Raw genomic sequence first — 16,528 nt, 5'->3', positions numbered from 1 at the left:
CAGATGGATATCATACCCTCATCAACCCTTTCACTTTGGCAGGCACGCATGCTAATTTGTTATTCTTTTAAATTTATGTTTTGGCATCTGGTCACTGTAGCGAGTTAGCATTTGACATATTTGCAATGCACAAGTCTGATGTTGAATTATGTTATTTTTTAATGCTTACTGGAATATTCCCCAAATGAGCTCAATGTTCCATTTTTCAGACAAACTTTATATTTTAAAAACTGTTGTTGTCATTAAAACCATGTGAGTGGATTATATGCCCATGCTTCTTGAATTAACTGCAGTGCTGTTTGTGTTGCAAAAAACATATTTCCTTCATCTTACACAGCTCATTACCATATGGAGCTGCTAGCAAGGACTGCGGTGGAGGGCAGGCCTACTTATTTCAGATAAGTGCCCCTGCAGTCTTTACCGCAATTGGAAGCACATACACAAAAGGTACACACACACACACACACATTTTCAACAAGAGTTTGCAAGAGTGCTCGCTATTGTGCTATTCATCATGCACATGAATTAATCTCGCTCACTCATTAGGTGGAAATTAACAGTGTAACAAATTACTGCATGTGGATATCACATAAGGTGGAACTATAAATCACTGCCTATATGTATAAAAGCCACGCGTTTCAGTCGACACTAATGGTTGCTGCCTCATACACTTTTTGTCGCCTCCTTTTAGTTGGAGACTGTACACAATTAAAAGAAGTTCCAGTTAAACCATTCCCCATTTTGACCATGTGCAAGCCTGAGGAGTGTGCAGCCTGACCGTAATCCCCTGGGTTTATCTGTTCAGTGAGCTCAGTGCTTCACGGTCCCAAGTATCCCTCCTGTCTCTCAGGCTCGGTCTGTCCCCCATGGCCCAGTGGTCCCATTGGAGCACTGTGGCTGGAACTTTGGGTCACAAAAGCTGCGTCATCCCAAGGGCAGTTCTACTGTTGGCACACTGGGTGCTTTTTTTTTGTAGCCATCACAGCTGATGTCTCACATGAGAGGAAAAGTGGTGGAGAGATGCATATATTTACACAAAGCTACGCACTGGTGACAATATGGAGATAAGAAGAGTCACGGTCAAGTCAGGGTCCCTATGTGGAGGTGACTGCTGTGCTCGAACATAGAGAAAGTATCAGCAAGCACAGTGTTTACAGAGTTTGGAAGGAGGAATAATTGTGTATTGTAGCATTTAATGGGTGCCCGACAGTGTCAAGTGAAAGCGAGTCCTGTCGGCACAGGGCACAGCACAATACCGACAGAGCAGAATGGGACTTCTTATGGTTGCTCGGGGATTGAATAAAGCCCAGTTCATTTGCTGCATATCACGTTTTGTTACATGGTTTCCGACAATTCCTCATATTTCATCCGTGCAGCTGGCAAAGGGCGTTTTATATCCTTCCTATTTCCCCCACCTTTCAGCTCGTTTTAAGCTCCTACATGTCATGGTGGTGCTTTTTCTCCTTTTGGAATTTCTCCCTTCTTGCTTTCAAGCTGAAAATCAAATCTATAAATCAAAAGCAATGGGAGAAAGACATCAGGACTGAAGGGCATTTAAATCCTTTCAGAGTTCCCAAAGCTTCAGAGAGTGAAATAAACAGGAAATTAAAATGAAGCTGGAAATGGTAGAAAACCCTCTTTTTAGGAGATTGAAACCAGGTGCATTTCTCTGGTATATATTAAGTACTGTTGGGAATGAAGCCTCCCAACCCTTATTAAATTCATTACAAAAAGAAATGATTAAATTCTCGGAGAAATGCCAGACGCGTCAAAAAATTATAACTGATGCTTTTTGCTGAAAAAGATTTGAGGAGGTCACGAAAAACGCTGTCACGCCTAATGTGCAAAAAAGCTGCCAGTTTCAAAGTTCTCTTAAATTACATCATGTCAGTTATCAGGTTGAACATAGCCTATAACCATGTCGGCTCACCTGGCTGTGTGTTTTATTGAAATATTGCTGCAGAACAAAGTTGTTGGCTGACCTTCAGAGCAAACTTCATTTGCATAAAAGCTTGTGATTAGACAAGGTGCAGCCACCACTGCAAAAACAAATTTGTTCACACTTGACAAGCACTGGCTGTGTTCATGACTGAGAGAGCAGGTGACCATAATTTACCACCTGTTGGCCAAACTTGTGCCAACAGGTGTCCACAGTCAAGCCTGTTAAGATCTGTGGCACTATGAACAGCAGTGCTTTGAGTTAAATGCTAGAGTAGATAAGGATTACATGTTTACTATGTTAGCTTAGCGGGTTAGCATGCGAGCATTTGCTACACACCACACAATCAATAATGAGATAAGAATGGAGCTGATATTTTGGCATAAACATAAGCAGTGTTGGTCAAGTTACTTGAAAAAAGTAATCAGTAACTAATTACTGATTACTTCCCCCCAAAAGTAATCCTGTTACTTTACTGATTACTTATTTTCAAAAGTAATTAATTACTTAGTTACTTAGTTACTTTTTAAAAACACGATTTACAACCTGAAGAGGTGATAAAGCGATAGATCTTTCAGCCCGATTCCACTTTTTCTACATAATCCATCATACAAAATGTAATCAAATTGGAAAAGTCCCTTTTTAAAACTTGTTTTATTAGTTTTAATCTTTTAACTTTATGCATCAAGCAAAAATTTAATTATATGCAACATTCTCTGACTGGAAGAAATTTGTTTAATATTTAAACCTATTTTCTGCACATTCCAGCACATAAAATAATTTTTTTTGTGTGTGTTTACACTCACTCTTTCAAATAGATGCAAGTAAAACACAGCAGAAAGTAAATAAAGTCAAAGACTAGCAGTCCTGTTGCTCTATTTTCACCTGTAAAGCAGGAGTAGGGTAGGCGGAGGTTTGCCCTGGTGCAGGTGTGCCGCAGCGGTCAGTGGAAGACTCTGCGAGTTTCTCTGTGAATTTCCCATTATGTCGTAGCGCACTCAGTGTTTGCTTGGAAGTTTAGGGGGTTTTTTTGCTGTAAAAAGAAGTTTTCTTCCCACGCACAACGGACACTAATGTTTTTGTCACTTTTTATGGAATCAAACTTAAAGTAAGGTCAGTACTTCCACGCTTTAAACACTGCATGCTCATACTCTCTCCCGCACTCGATATATTATCCATTGTTGATCTGCAGACAGCTGTTGTCACGAACGTCGCACTTGCTTACGTCACTGTCATGAGACATTCTCGCAAAAAAAATCACGGTTTTAGTATCGCAGTAACGCAGCGTTACTACGGGAAAGTAACGGTAATCTAATTACCGTTTTTGCAATAGTAATCTCTTACTTTACTCGTTACTTGAAAAAAGTAATCGGATTACACCATCTCTGAACATAAGCACAGAAAATGCAGCACCGTGGTGCAGTGGTTAGCACTGTCAGCAAATAGGTCCTGGGTTTGAATCTACTAGCTGGCTGAGGCTCTTCTCTAGGGACTTGACATGCTCTCCTAACAACTGTGTGAATTCTCTCCAGGCACTCCAGCTTCTTACCACAGACCACAGAAGCAGTGTGTTAGGTTAGCAGGTGATTCTAAATTGGCCGGGAGTGCGAATAGTTGTCCGTCTCTTTGTGTTAGACCTGCGACAGACTGGCAATCTGTCCAGGCTGTATCCCACCTCCTGACCTATGGCAGCTGGAATAGACTCCGGCACCTACCCTAACCCTGAATTAGATCAGCAGAATAAAATAAATGGATGGAAAACCACTGAAAATTTCAGTTAACATTAAAGGTTTCTGCCAATATTTTACAAGCCCAGTGTCCACCTGGCCTGTAGGTTAAGCCCCCACTGGGCATAAGCAGATGAGATGATTTTTTTCTTATTTTCTTCACAAAGCTACATCCACTAAACAAAAATAAAATAACAAATAAAAACAACTAAAAAAAAACTTAACATAAGGAATAAAGCACCATTTACTTATGTTTGTCTGCCGATTACAGATTAAGCTAGGCTAGATTGTTTTTTCTGAATCATATTTGAGTCTATCTAACTGATGGTGACACTTCTATAGGCACTCTAATGTTCAGATAACTATGAGACAACTATTAGCACAAAAGTCGACATCATAGTGATGCTACAGGAAAAGAAAATTGTCATATTCACTCAAGTTCAACCATTGGGGAACGTAAATATTTGGGCATAACTTCCTAACAATTCAGATTAAAGATGTTGCGGTATTTCAGGCCTACTGGAATGAATAATACTGAATACTGCATACTAGAATCCCTAGAGCCATATGGCCATGAATAAAATGTGCAGTTTAAAAATGTATCCAAGGAAGCCTTAACAGCCCAATTAAGAGAAATATAATTCTGCTTTTCCTCCAGAAAGGATATTAGATGGTATACACTCAGACATTTACTAGAAACTGAGAATGACACAGTCAACATGACTCTAACTCCCGCTTCTGTGGAGACGAAATGCTATCACAAGCAAACATGATGACTCATGTAATTCCTGACAGCCTCTTTGCTGAATTTTAATTAAAGCTAAGCCTAATACCTACACACACGTCACACACGCTGTGATCACCTAAGTAACACTATTGATTAACATCCTTAAAATCTTTTCAGAAAATTGGTGTTATTGAACATTCATTTCAGGCAACTTTTCTCAATCAAAGAAAGGCCAGCAGTCCAGCTCTGCTCAAATACAAACAGATTTACTGCTCGCGGTGCATAGATCAATATTTTTTCTTCATTGTCTTGAGTTGACGTGTGAATGAGAAATCCAAAACTCAAACATAATCACATCAAAATGACTGCTGAAATGAAAAACGATACCTCTAGTTCTTTCTTTCATAGACTCCCATACAATAAATTGAACACCATCAAACCAACGTTATAAATCATGGCACTCGGAGGTAAAGGCAGGAATGAAAGGCACGCTTTCCTTTTAAGTGGAGGCTTACGATTGAACCTCGGGCACTGGAGTCCATAAATCGCAGCATCAATTATTAACCCAAATCTGTTTTAATGTGCCAAAAGAAACCCCAATGGACAAGCTAATGCAACTAGCAGGAAACGAGGAGAACAGATAAAATGACCAGTGTGGCCAGAGTAGGCCTCTTTTTACGTCAGCACTGATCTAGAGTGCAGGAAGGCATCAAACACAAAACCATCCAGTCAGACTTTAGGGGCCATCAGGAGCCATATTAGCAGCTAACAAATAGAGAATCCCACTCATTTGCAAGCGGAAATATGCTGTTAGATTGAGCCTTAAGGACATAATTGATAAAGGCCTCAGAGACATGGCAGTGTACAAGGGACCGGCAGAGTTGAGCGAAGCCACATCTTCAGCCTTCTCCCTCGATGCTTTTAGAAAGCATGTTGAAGTTTACAAAGTGATACAGGCGATTTGGAAGTGTGTAGAAAGCCAATAGCCAATAATTAGTAGACAACCTCAGCAAGTGCACAGTGCCGCTGCAGGGATGTGTGTATATCATGATCACAGACTGAGACTAAAAGCAAACAAAAAATTCATTCCCTTCAGGGTCAGGGAATTTGTGTGCGGTTCATTTTGCGGTAAATGTTTTTTTTATTAACCTCTTCAAGTTGCTCACATATTATGCAGGAAGGACATTCGTGGCATGAAGGCTGCTCCGAGAGGAATTCAGGTAAACATCATTCATCATCATTCCTTATTAAATTTTGCTTATAAAACCCAATTACGAATAGGAAGGGGCTGGGAGGGGGACGTAGATAAAAGAAAAACAGGTTAGAGAGGGATATTTCAAGTTCGAAAAGAACAAAAAAATTGTACAAACTCAATAGTGGAATTTATTTTTTTCCCCTTTCTTACTTCAGGGATACCGTATAAATCAAGTTGAGGCATTGATGCCATTTTCCTTGCTTCCACTATTTATTATTTAATTATTCATCATGTTTTGAGGGGGGAAACGGCATGCTGATATGGGAGCGAGCCCTAATTTTGAAAAGCAGTACTTGCCAGCATTCAGCAGCAACCCAATTCCCTATGCTCTGTGTACATGATGCAAAACCTGTAACTGGTTTTGATTTTCATACATTAAAATACAGCCTGGGGCAAAACTATACCACTAGCCAGTCAGTTGGATGTGGTTGTTCTTACTTATTTAAGAAAAGAGCTTTATTTCCATTCAGTGATCACCGGGGAGGCTCTCCAGGATGCGCTCTGATCTCCTTCTTCATCTGACAGAGGGAGGGAGGGGAGTGTGTGAGATGGACACTGAAGCTGTCTTATTAGTGCTTAACTTTCCTGCTTAGGGCTCCAGATTGACATTATAAAAAAATAGAAAAGTGTTCATGAAGGCTGCACCATAAACAGTGGCAGTGATAAATATCTGCTGTCAGTTGCAACATGACTCACTTGTCTGACTCTTAGCTTTACTGCACACAAAGGAGGCACGAGCAGAGCAACCATACACTGCTGTGAAATCTTTATCAGATTACAGATAATAGATGCACTCTATGAAATAGCTTATATTACCAGAGAGTGAGCTGAAGCGGAACACGGTTCTGCACCAAATAGTGAATAATGAGCATAATTTTACAAAATCACAAACAAACATTGATACAGGTAAAAGGCCATACACGACCTCATTACTCTTCCTATGAACGTGTCGTTTTGTGTGAATTTCAGTTGCTTTCTCCTTCCCCTGTGTTCACCACAGTTCTGCCCGTGCACCAGCTAGGGTGAGGTTCATTTTGGAGTTCACTGAAGTGGATGGAGGATACAAGTCTAGTCCACAGCGAGACTGTAGGTGTAATATGGGGTCTGTTTATAATATGGCTAATTTCAGAACAGGAGAGATCAGAATCATAATATCATATTATTATTATTTCTATTGTTAATCGGGATTATTTGACATGACATCAGATGTGGGAAAGAGTGGCTTTGTTTTTTAATTGAGTGGTTTTCCTTGAATTTATTTAGAAATGAGCAAAATAAATAAACCTGCAAATATAAGCTGACCTAAACCTGCCACAGGAACTACACATTTTTACAGAACAGGAGGGGAAGCATTAAGAGAGCGTTACTTGCAAACTCGAACAGCATAATAATCATTTTTAACATTATTATCTTGGAGTAATAATTGTTGGAAAGGCAAAATTGTACTAGAAATGAAAATTAGATTCATTGCACAGCCTGTCATTATATCTATATACTTTCTGTGAGCAAATCTTCATTAACACAAATATCTAATCAGCTAATCACATCTCAGGAACTCCATGATTTTAGTTATGTAGATATGGTCAAGATAACCTGCTGAAGTTCAAACTGAGCATCAGAATGGGGAAGAAAGGTGACTTAAGATTATTTGAACATGGTACAGTTGATGATGTCAAAAGTGTTGACCTGAGTATTTGACTAACTGCTGATCTACTGGGATTTTCCCAAATAACCAACAACTAGGATTTACAGAGAATGGTCCCAGAATTTGGCTTAAACAACACGAAAGCCTGAATCCATTACACCCCCCAGCACGAGGCTGGTGGGTGGTTTAATGGTGTGGGGATATTTTTGTGACACACTGTGGACCCCTAAGAACCAACTGAGCATTTCTAAACACGATAGCCTATCTGAGTTTGTTGCTGGCCAAGTCCATTACTTTAGAATCATGGTGTACTGCTTGTAGCAGAATAATGTCCCAAGCTCTAATCAGCTCAAAGTGGTTTCTTGAACATGACAATGAGTTTCCTTTACTCAAATAGCTTCCACGGTCACCAGATCTCAATCCACTAGAGCCTCCTTGGCATGTGGTGGAATGGGAGACTGTCATTATGAATGTGCAGCCAGCAAATCTGCAGCAACTGTGTGATGCTATCATATCAATATGGACGAAAATCTCTGACGAATGTTTCCAGCACCTTGTTGAATCTGTGTGATTATCTACGCCAATTAAGGCATTTCCGAAGCCAAAAGGGCATCCGGTGAAGGTGTAACTAACGAAGTGATCACGGTGTTTAGTTAAGTAGATTTGCATTTGTAAATCAAAAAGAAAAATAATATAACTTGGAAAATGAGTGGGCAAATTATAGGATAGGATAACATTTGTTAGATTAAGCCTGGATGTCAAGTTTATAATCTCAAAAAAGTGTTTTTCTAAATGACCCGACAGTCCCTTTCCTCCCACAGCCTAAAGACATGCAAATGAAATCAGGGGGATTAATGACTCTAAATTACCCATAGATTTAAGTGTGGCTTATTAAATGAGTCAGTGATCACTCTGAAATCTGTCCAGGTTGTTTTTCTTCCTTTACTCCAATGAATGGCGTAAAAGACTCCCCAGGCCCTGACTACAGAATGACAAGTTAGAGAAATTGAATTAATTTTCTGTAGTTTCACATCACAGTGCATATATTATGATATATTTACACTTAATTCATATGCAGCTTAAACCACAGTATTTTAATCACTAAAAATAGCCAAGCCCCTTACAGAGCTCCGCTTTGGCAATGCTTACATCTATCTTGTGATGAATTCTTCCTCTTTCACTGCTGCCAGGATGAGTTCTGTTCAATCTAGATCAGTCAATAATGCTGTCTTTTGGGACACAAAGGACAAGAAATTCTTGCTAGCTTCCTAATGTCAATCCGTGGGTTGTTAATCTTCAGGGTCACTGCAGTCAGTGCTCTAAGGCAGTGGTGATAAGGCACTAATATGTTCTTTAGGTCACAATCCACTTTTGTCTGCAGTCTTATTCGTTTGCTGACTACACACGAGTTTGTGGCCATAGGTAAGTGCATCAACATGACAAATGTAACAAAAACGTATTTTCAGTGCAAGATAAACAATCCCTGCAGTTCACACAACCCACAAATTAAGTTGCAGCAGAGAGTCATAGGTGCCATTTGGGCTGTGCACTAGTAGAAGATTAGATAAGAGCCAGTGCTTTGTGGCTTCTTGTTGAAACATCAGACCTAAACTATCTGGAATTTGTGCTAAATGAATCTGATAAAATTAACTGAGAGGCAGCAAAGGAAAGCCTTGTTTTGCCCTGCAGGTGGGGCTCTCCATAAAGATGTGACATCATGTGAAAATTATGACTAGGCATAACCCTGCAGCTGTCAGCTTTACACAAAACCATTGAGTTCAAGCAAGCATACATGTTTGAAACAGACCCAGAACAAGAAGGGACTCCTGCAGAAATGACTACAGTACACAGTGTGCAATGCTTTCATGCCATAGTAGTGCCATTCATATTTCACATGTATATCATCAGATAATGCTAAAGAGATAAACAAACAAAAAAAACCAACAACATAAAAATGTTTCCTTTTGAGACACATTCACATGAAAAAGAAAGCGTTAATGGGATTCTCTGTAATCTTCGTTTACTTAGTTTACAAAGTTGCATGTGAACAAACCCAGAGTCCTTTGGATATTTGAAACCAAAGCGGAGATGTGTGCCCGTGATGCACAGCGCCACATTTGGCAGAAACCAAGCACAGCATATCAGCACAAAAACATATACATACAGCCTATCATGCACAGTAGCGGAGTGGTGATGATTTAGGCTGGTTTTAAAGCCACAGGACTCACAGTGTGCACCTTGTAGTCATGGAATTGACCATGAACTATATATAACCATATATAGAGAGCATTTTAGATTCAACTCATCTGCAACAGAACCATGATCCCTAGCACGTCAGCACATCAGGATGGCTGAAAAAGAAAAAAAAATCTAATTGTAGCAATGGTCCAAAGGCCAGACCTTAACCTGACTGAAATACTTTGGCAGGACCTGAAGACAGCTGTGCATAAACCTGCAAACCCTTTAATAAACTAAAGCAACACTGTAAAGGAAAGTGAGCTATAACTAGTCCACAATGATGTGAGAGGTTGATAATGTCATACAGAAAATAACTACTTTACACTTTTGTTGCCAAAAGTAGTTCTAAAAGCTACTGAATAATTAGTATAATTTTTTATGACTTAATAGAGCTCTGTTTTTATGACTGTGCATCCAGCCTTTGTTTATTTTATTCAAAAGATGATATTTATATATATATACACACAATAATTTTTAATCCTACAACTGTTTCACTTCATTACTTAAATCACGCTGCTGTTATTGTGTATATATTTATTTATATTTCTTCATACATTCTTATATAGTTCTATATTGTGTATTTTGTTGTACAGTTATTTTATTTTCAACTTTAATTTATATATTTTATCTTATTCTCCCAGTTAAATTTACCCTTCATTCTAATTTGTGTTGTACAGTTATTTCATTTTTAACCTTAATTTATATTTTATTCCTTCCTAGTTAAATTTACCCTTTTTAATTTTTCATATTTATTTCCTATCTTATTCATAGCCTTTTCCTTTTTTGTTTTCTTTAGGTCACGAGCAGTTGTCCAAGCATTTCACTACATATCGTACTGTGTATGACTGTGTACGTGACAAATAAAATTTGAATTTGAATTTGAATTTATAACCTGCATAGTTCCCATTTCTGTATAACTGTATATCTCAGATTTCTGTAAAGTTTTTTTATTTCATATTTATATTTTGTTCATAGCCTGTACATAGCTTGTACTCACTATAGCCTGTACATACTTATAGTTATAGAATATTCATAACATACTTCATACCGTGTACATTATAACATACCATAATAGACCCATTTCTGTAATATATTCACATATCTATATTATTGCTAATATATATTGTAATATATCTATATCATGGCTAAAGCACTTCTGGATGGATGCAAACTGCATTTCGTTGCCCTGTACCTGTGACATGTGCAATGACAATAAAGTTGAATTCTATTCTATTCTATATTTAGTGTTGCAAAATCTTAACACTAAAACACTATTGGGGGTGCACTGACATAAAAAAAAGAAAGTAATCCACTTGGACTTTGGTTACTTAAACGGTTGGAGTACATGTAGACTCTTGTCTTTGCATTGGCAACCAACAACAGAATATTTGGCACTCTTTGCTCATGGCTGAGAAATTTTAAGAGCAGAAGCAGCTCTAGCGAGGGAATAATGATGGATTGTAAGGCAGCTGCTCTCCATTCGAAGGCGTGCCAATAACTAGCTGCTAATCAGGCTTGATACAGATGTGTTATGTGTTGATACAGAGAAAAAACAGGAGAAAGTCTGGACTACAATCAAGGCATTTAAGGCAGTTTCTGGGGGAGAGAAGTGGGTGTTTTTACCTTTTTTTCCACTTTGTAAATGCATGAAATCTAAACAATATATATGCAAAAGTAAAATTAAAAACCCCACAACTAATCTGGGCACTTTAACATAGCAGCACAGCTTTGGCTTACATTTATATGAATATGAAATATTAATGATTTTTTAGATTGACTAAACTTTTGAGGGGAACATTATAACCCTAACAGGAATAAAGAAACAGTCTCTGAGTTAACAGGCTGCAAAAACATTTTCTGTTTTAAATTACCTGCAAAGTCCAAAAATTTATGACCGACCAAAAAACACTTATAATTCCAGATAGGATGACGTACACTAGAGGACATTTAGCTTCAGACACCTGATGAATTATAAAGTGAGAAACTCATGAAAATGTACAGTATTAATGACTCACTGCTTTTCAGAGAAGCCATCAAGTCTTCAGTGCTACGGCTCATGACAAACTTACGAGTGGAAATTTACCAAAGACGTGCTGAGAGGCCGCTTCTTTTTCTTGAAAACCTGGCTTCAAAGAGGATTATCTGATGCTCTTTGGCAAAATATAAAGTAGCGCTATGATCAATGTGAGTTAATTAAATCTTTGTTTACTTGGGGCCATAAACATGATTAATCTATATTTTGTTTCGGAGAATATCCAGTGAGCTTTTATCCACAGGATACAGCTAAAGTTTCCCTCTGAGTAACCTAGATTGACTACCTCTCATAAATGCCAGACACACTGGGATTGAAGTAGGATTGGCAGCCTTTTAGAATTCCTTCATTTTCATTTCCCTGCACAGCAGCAACATGCAGAGCACATATGCTGCCAAGAAGCCTTTGCAACAACAACGAAATATCTTAAGAATCCTCCAACCTGGATTCAAACACTTCCTCTATTTGAATGCTTCAAGCAGCAAGCATAATAGTCTTATAGCTTTTAAAAAGCTAATGTGGGCATGCTCACCCGTATGCAATAAGCCACTTTGTTTGTTGAAAACTCGCCAAGTGGCAAAAAAGCAGCTGCTATCTCTGCAGTCTCAAGGGGCTAGTTAATTTTAGAAAGATAATCTCCTGCAATATGCTGAGGGATTAAGACGTTAAAAGTCCCAACATGGAAAGACGATAAGACTGTATAGTCATGGACTGTGAGAGTCATCCAGTGTATTTTAGGGAATAGAAAACTATGTTATCGTGCTAATCAGCATGCAGATCAGGAAAAACAAACACCAGTTGTTCAATTACATGTCTGTGTAATTTGCGACTACCCCTCTCTGTCTGTGAGTCACAAATGATGATGACGATGATGGCAGTTCATCTTTGGCTATTACTATTGTCTCCCAAGGCTGAACTGCAGTACTTTCTCAAGAGATTACCTGCAGGAGAGGAATGCTACACTAAAACAGGGGATGCACTCTCTTTGGCTTAATCGATGTCATTTGCATATTTAGAATAAAAACTAATCCTCATCAAAGTGAGGTTCTCCACCTGAGGCCCTTTCTTGTCCTTCCCAAGCAATCCTTCTCTTATTAAATGATCCCTTGACGATATTCACCTTGCCAGAGAGAACAAAGCACACTCACACAGTGTGCAGAGGGAGGGGATACTACAGGGATGTTTGGACTCAGTATGAAAGCATGATGTGATGCAGAGAATAAAGACCTGGGGTATGCTGAGATGAATGCTAGAGAGAGTAGTGCAGACGTGCTACAATGCTGTTTGGGTTTGGAAGTCAACCAAACAGTAAGTTCCAGGTGAATAACAATGTCTAGATTTGCAGGAATCAGGTTCAAAGACTGTGGGACTACAGCTAGCACAGCCAGGCCACCCACTTGCGTCTTGGGATGTGGCCAAGGTTTTTTTTTTCTTTTCTCCTTTCTTCAGAGCACAGCCAGGGGTGACATTCAGGCTTCCCCTGCTGCTTCTCAGCTGTGCTTGTAGGAAACGCGTCACACACAGGGCACAAATATGCAAGTAAATACACCTGAAGCAAACCTACGGATAGGAGAGCCATTCCTCCATCAGAGGGATTTGTGTCACATTAGAGGGATGCTGAGCAAAAAAGAACTGGGTTTCAAAAGATCCCCTAAGGTCTCGTATTGAGGAGACAACCTCTTCCCTCTCAAGGGTTCCATTCTATATAAGATAAGCAAATTTACACTGGCAGACAAACGTGACTTTTTGCTGGTGCAGGAAGCGCTTAAGAGGAGGTATCATAGGTGGGCAAAGCTGATAAGACGACAGCTGGGATTGGAAAGCCTGGAAAACCAGCATGAAAAAGAGATGCCGAGAGGTTGGATTTCTCCAGGCCTTTTCATTTCAAAACATCCTTTATGTAAAGATCCATAAACCATCTGAGGTTTTAGGAGTCATAACCTGCCAGTCCACAGACTGATGCTCCTCTTCAAGCTTATTTCTTTATGGTAATATCCACCCCAGGGTGCTGTTTGGCTGAGGTTTTTTTTTTCCTGGCTGAGGTTCATAAGATTCTCACCCTGTTTATTGGCTGTCAAATGGATTACAGACTCATTATCAACAGGCCTCTGCGTGGCCACACAGGCCTGTCGTTTAAATCACATTTCCACTGTGTCAGCTACAACACGGAATTCCATGGCCGGGGAGTATCAAAGGGTGTGCGTTTTTTTTTTTTTTTTGTGTATGTGAGTGTGTACAAAACACAGTCTAAACAAAGTGGCTACACTAAAGGCATGGCTGATCCAGTTTAACACCATGTCTCACTTCTAAAGTTGGAGCAAAGTGACTAGCCACTGAGTTTACCACCCAGACTTTAATTTCAGGACCACGGTAGGGAATGACCCGTGAATCCACTGCAGCAGTATATTCAGTGTTATTTAAAAAGAAAAGGCTTTTAGGCTACCGTTTTTTCTACTTCGTTTTTCTTTTTGCTGCTCTGGCTGTGGTGTTGCACTAAACTTAGATACTCGTGTCTGCTGCAGCGTGCTGTGGTGAGGTTTGTTGGTGTGATGTAATGTGATGTGATGCTCTTTGAAGGTCTAGGGCTCAACGATGCCATATATGAGACAATTTAACATCTCTAGCCATTATGAATTTACCTGCAAAAGGTGATGGGAAAAGAAAGTAGTGTTATTCAGCTTGGAAATGACAGCATTGGCCAGAGTCTCTCTAAATCAGATTGATGATCCATTTTTCCTGCCCCGGGGCCACAGTAATGTAAGGGCCTGGGATCCACCGAGGCTGCAAAGAGACAGATGGGACCTTGTCTGCTATGACCTTGCTGAGCTAATATTTCTCCCAGGCCTTGTCTGTTGCCTCATCATTAAAGGTGCCATGGCTATTAACATTGGGAGAATACTTCAAAGACGCTGTTTACTTGGACAAGACACAAACCAGGTGAAGAAAATATCATCCGCAGAGTAACAAGGCAAAGAAGGATTGCTTGATAAATGGCAAGTGCCGTGCATTGCTGTGCAGTATACCTATTTACACATAACTCATATGCAGTACATCACAGCTGACAGTATTCCTGAATGGAGTAGTTGAGGAAAAACTTTAATATATATTAATTATAAATTGTGATTTTTCTGGGGAAAATGTCTCTTATGTTAGAGAATTTTCTTAATCATTTCCAAATCTTGGGGTTGGAACAGCTGGCGCATAATTACACAAAACAACTTTTAGAGCATTTAGAAGTTTGTAGACCGCATTCCTATTTTTCTCACCCAACACATTAACAAAGGATAATAGGCAGAGTAGGAGACACCAGTTTAGTGAGACTTAACAATGCATATAAAACATAAATATATTAAAAAAAAATGTTTTTATTTGTCCATGTGGCCAGAAGCAATATCATCGGTTGCAGGATTAATTGCTGTCCTTGTCCCTGAAGATATTTCTCATGACTCTGGGTTATAATGATTGCCTTGAAGAGAAAATTGGTATATTAATAATAATAACGAATTACTTATTTACATATTTATCACCTTTAACAATAAACAAAAAAAAAATAAAGACAAAATTCATGAAATTAAGGGCAAAGCAGAGCAACAGGGAGAGATAAAAATGATTTAAAAAACACAGCCAACAAGTTTTAAAATAAATAAAACAAATAACAGCAATAATGCTAACAATAAAATGCAATAAACAACATAACTGTAACAAAGCAATAAAAAAAGCAATGTCACATCAAAGCAAATCTATAAAAATGCCTCCCTGATGATATTTTTTGACAAATATGTATTCACGCATCAATAGTAATGGTCTACTTTAAAGATGACTATCACAGTACAGATTTTGTTGAATCGTACCTGAAACAAGTTGTGTGTTATCGAAATTAAATGAAACTAAATGTTCTCAAAACTCAAATATCTCTACTCTATTCAAAACCTCAAAAAGCCACAGTGGAGAGGCCATTCATAAACACTTCCTTTCATTCCCATCCACTAATGAAACCAAAGACAGGACAAAACATGGCAGTCAGTGAATCCTGAATATGAAGCTGCTACCAAAGCCAACCAAAAGCTGGACCAAGAATCATATAGGTAAATATATAGGTAAGTGTACTTTTTTTTTCTGGACTACCTGTATGCACATGGATTTTTCAGTGTTGTTTATTGTGTCGACACATCATTTATGAAGCTGCTATGTTGTAAAACTGCAGTTTTCATGTGTCTTTGACCACTGAAATAAAATTTATGGATTGCTCCATAAAGGAAAAGGGTGGAGTGCCCACTCCGGGTCGGGGATGAGTTCTTGCCCCAAGTGGAGGAGTTCAAGTATCTCGGGGTCTTGTTCGCGAGTGACGGGAGAAGGTAGCCAGAGATCGACAGACGGATTGGTGCTGCAGTGATGCGGACACTGCACCGGTCCGTCGTGGTGAAGAGAGAGCTGAGTGTAAAAGCGAAGCTCTCAATTTACCGGTCGATCTACGTCCCTACCCTCACCTATGGTCACGAGCTGTGGGTAGTGACCGAAAGAACGAGATCACGGATACAAGCGGCGGAAATGAGCTTATCCGAAGGGTGGCTGGCCTCTCCCTTAGAGATAGGGTGAGAAGTTCAGCCATCCAGGAGGGGCTCAGAGTAGAGCCATTGCTCCTCCACATCGAAAGGAGCCAGCTGAGGTGGTTCGGGCATCTGACAAGGATGCCTCCTGGGCGCCTCCTGGGGTTGGTGTTCCGGGCACGTCCCACCGGGAAGAGGCCCCGTGGCAGACCCAGGACACACTGGAGAGATTATATCTCTCGGCTGGCCTGGGAACATCTTGGTGTTCCCCCGTATAAGCTAGAGGAGGTGGCTGGGGAGAGGGAGGTCTGGGCTTTTTTGCTTAGGCTGCTGCCCCCGCAACCCGGCCTCGGATAAAGCGGAAGAAGATGGATGGATGGATGGATTGCTCCCCAATTGGGTTTTTTAATTATTGCCC

The sequence above is a fragment of the Simochromis diagramma genome, unplaced genomic scaffold (genome assembly GCF_900408965.1).
Source record: "Simochromis diagramma unplaced genomic scaffold, fSimDia1.1 OVJJ01000545.1, whole genome shotgun sequence".
In the NCBI taxonomy this organism is placed as follows: Eukaryota; Metazoa; Chordata; class Actinopteri; order Cichliformes; family Cichlidae; genus Simochromis; species Simochromis diagramma.
This window is presented reverse-complemented; position numbering follows the sequence as displayed.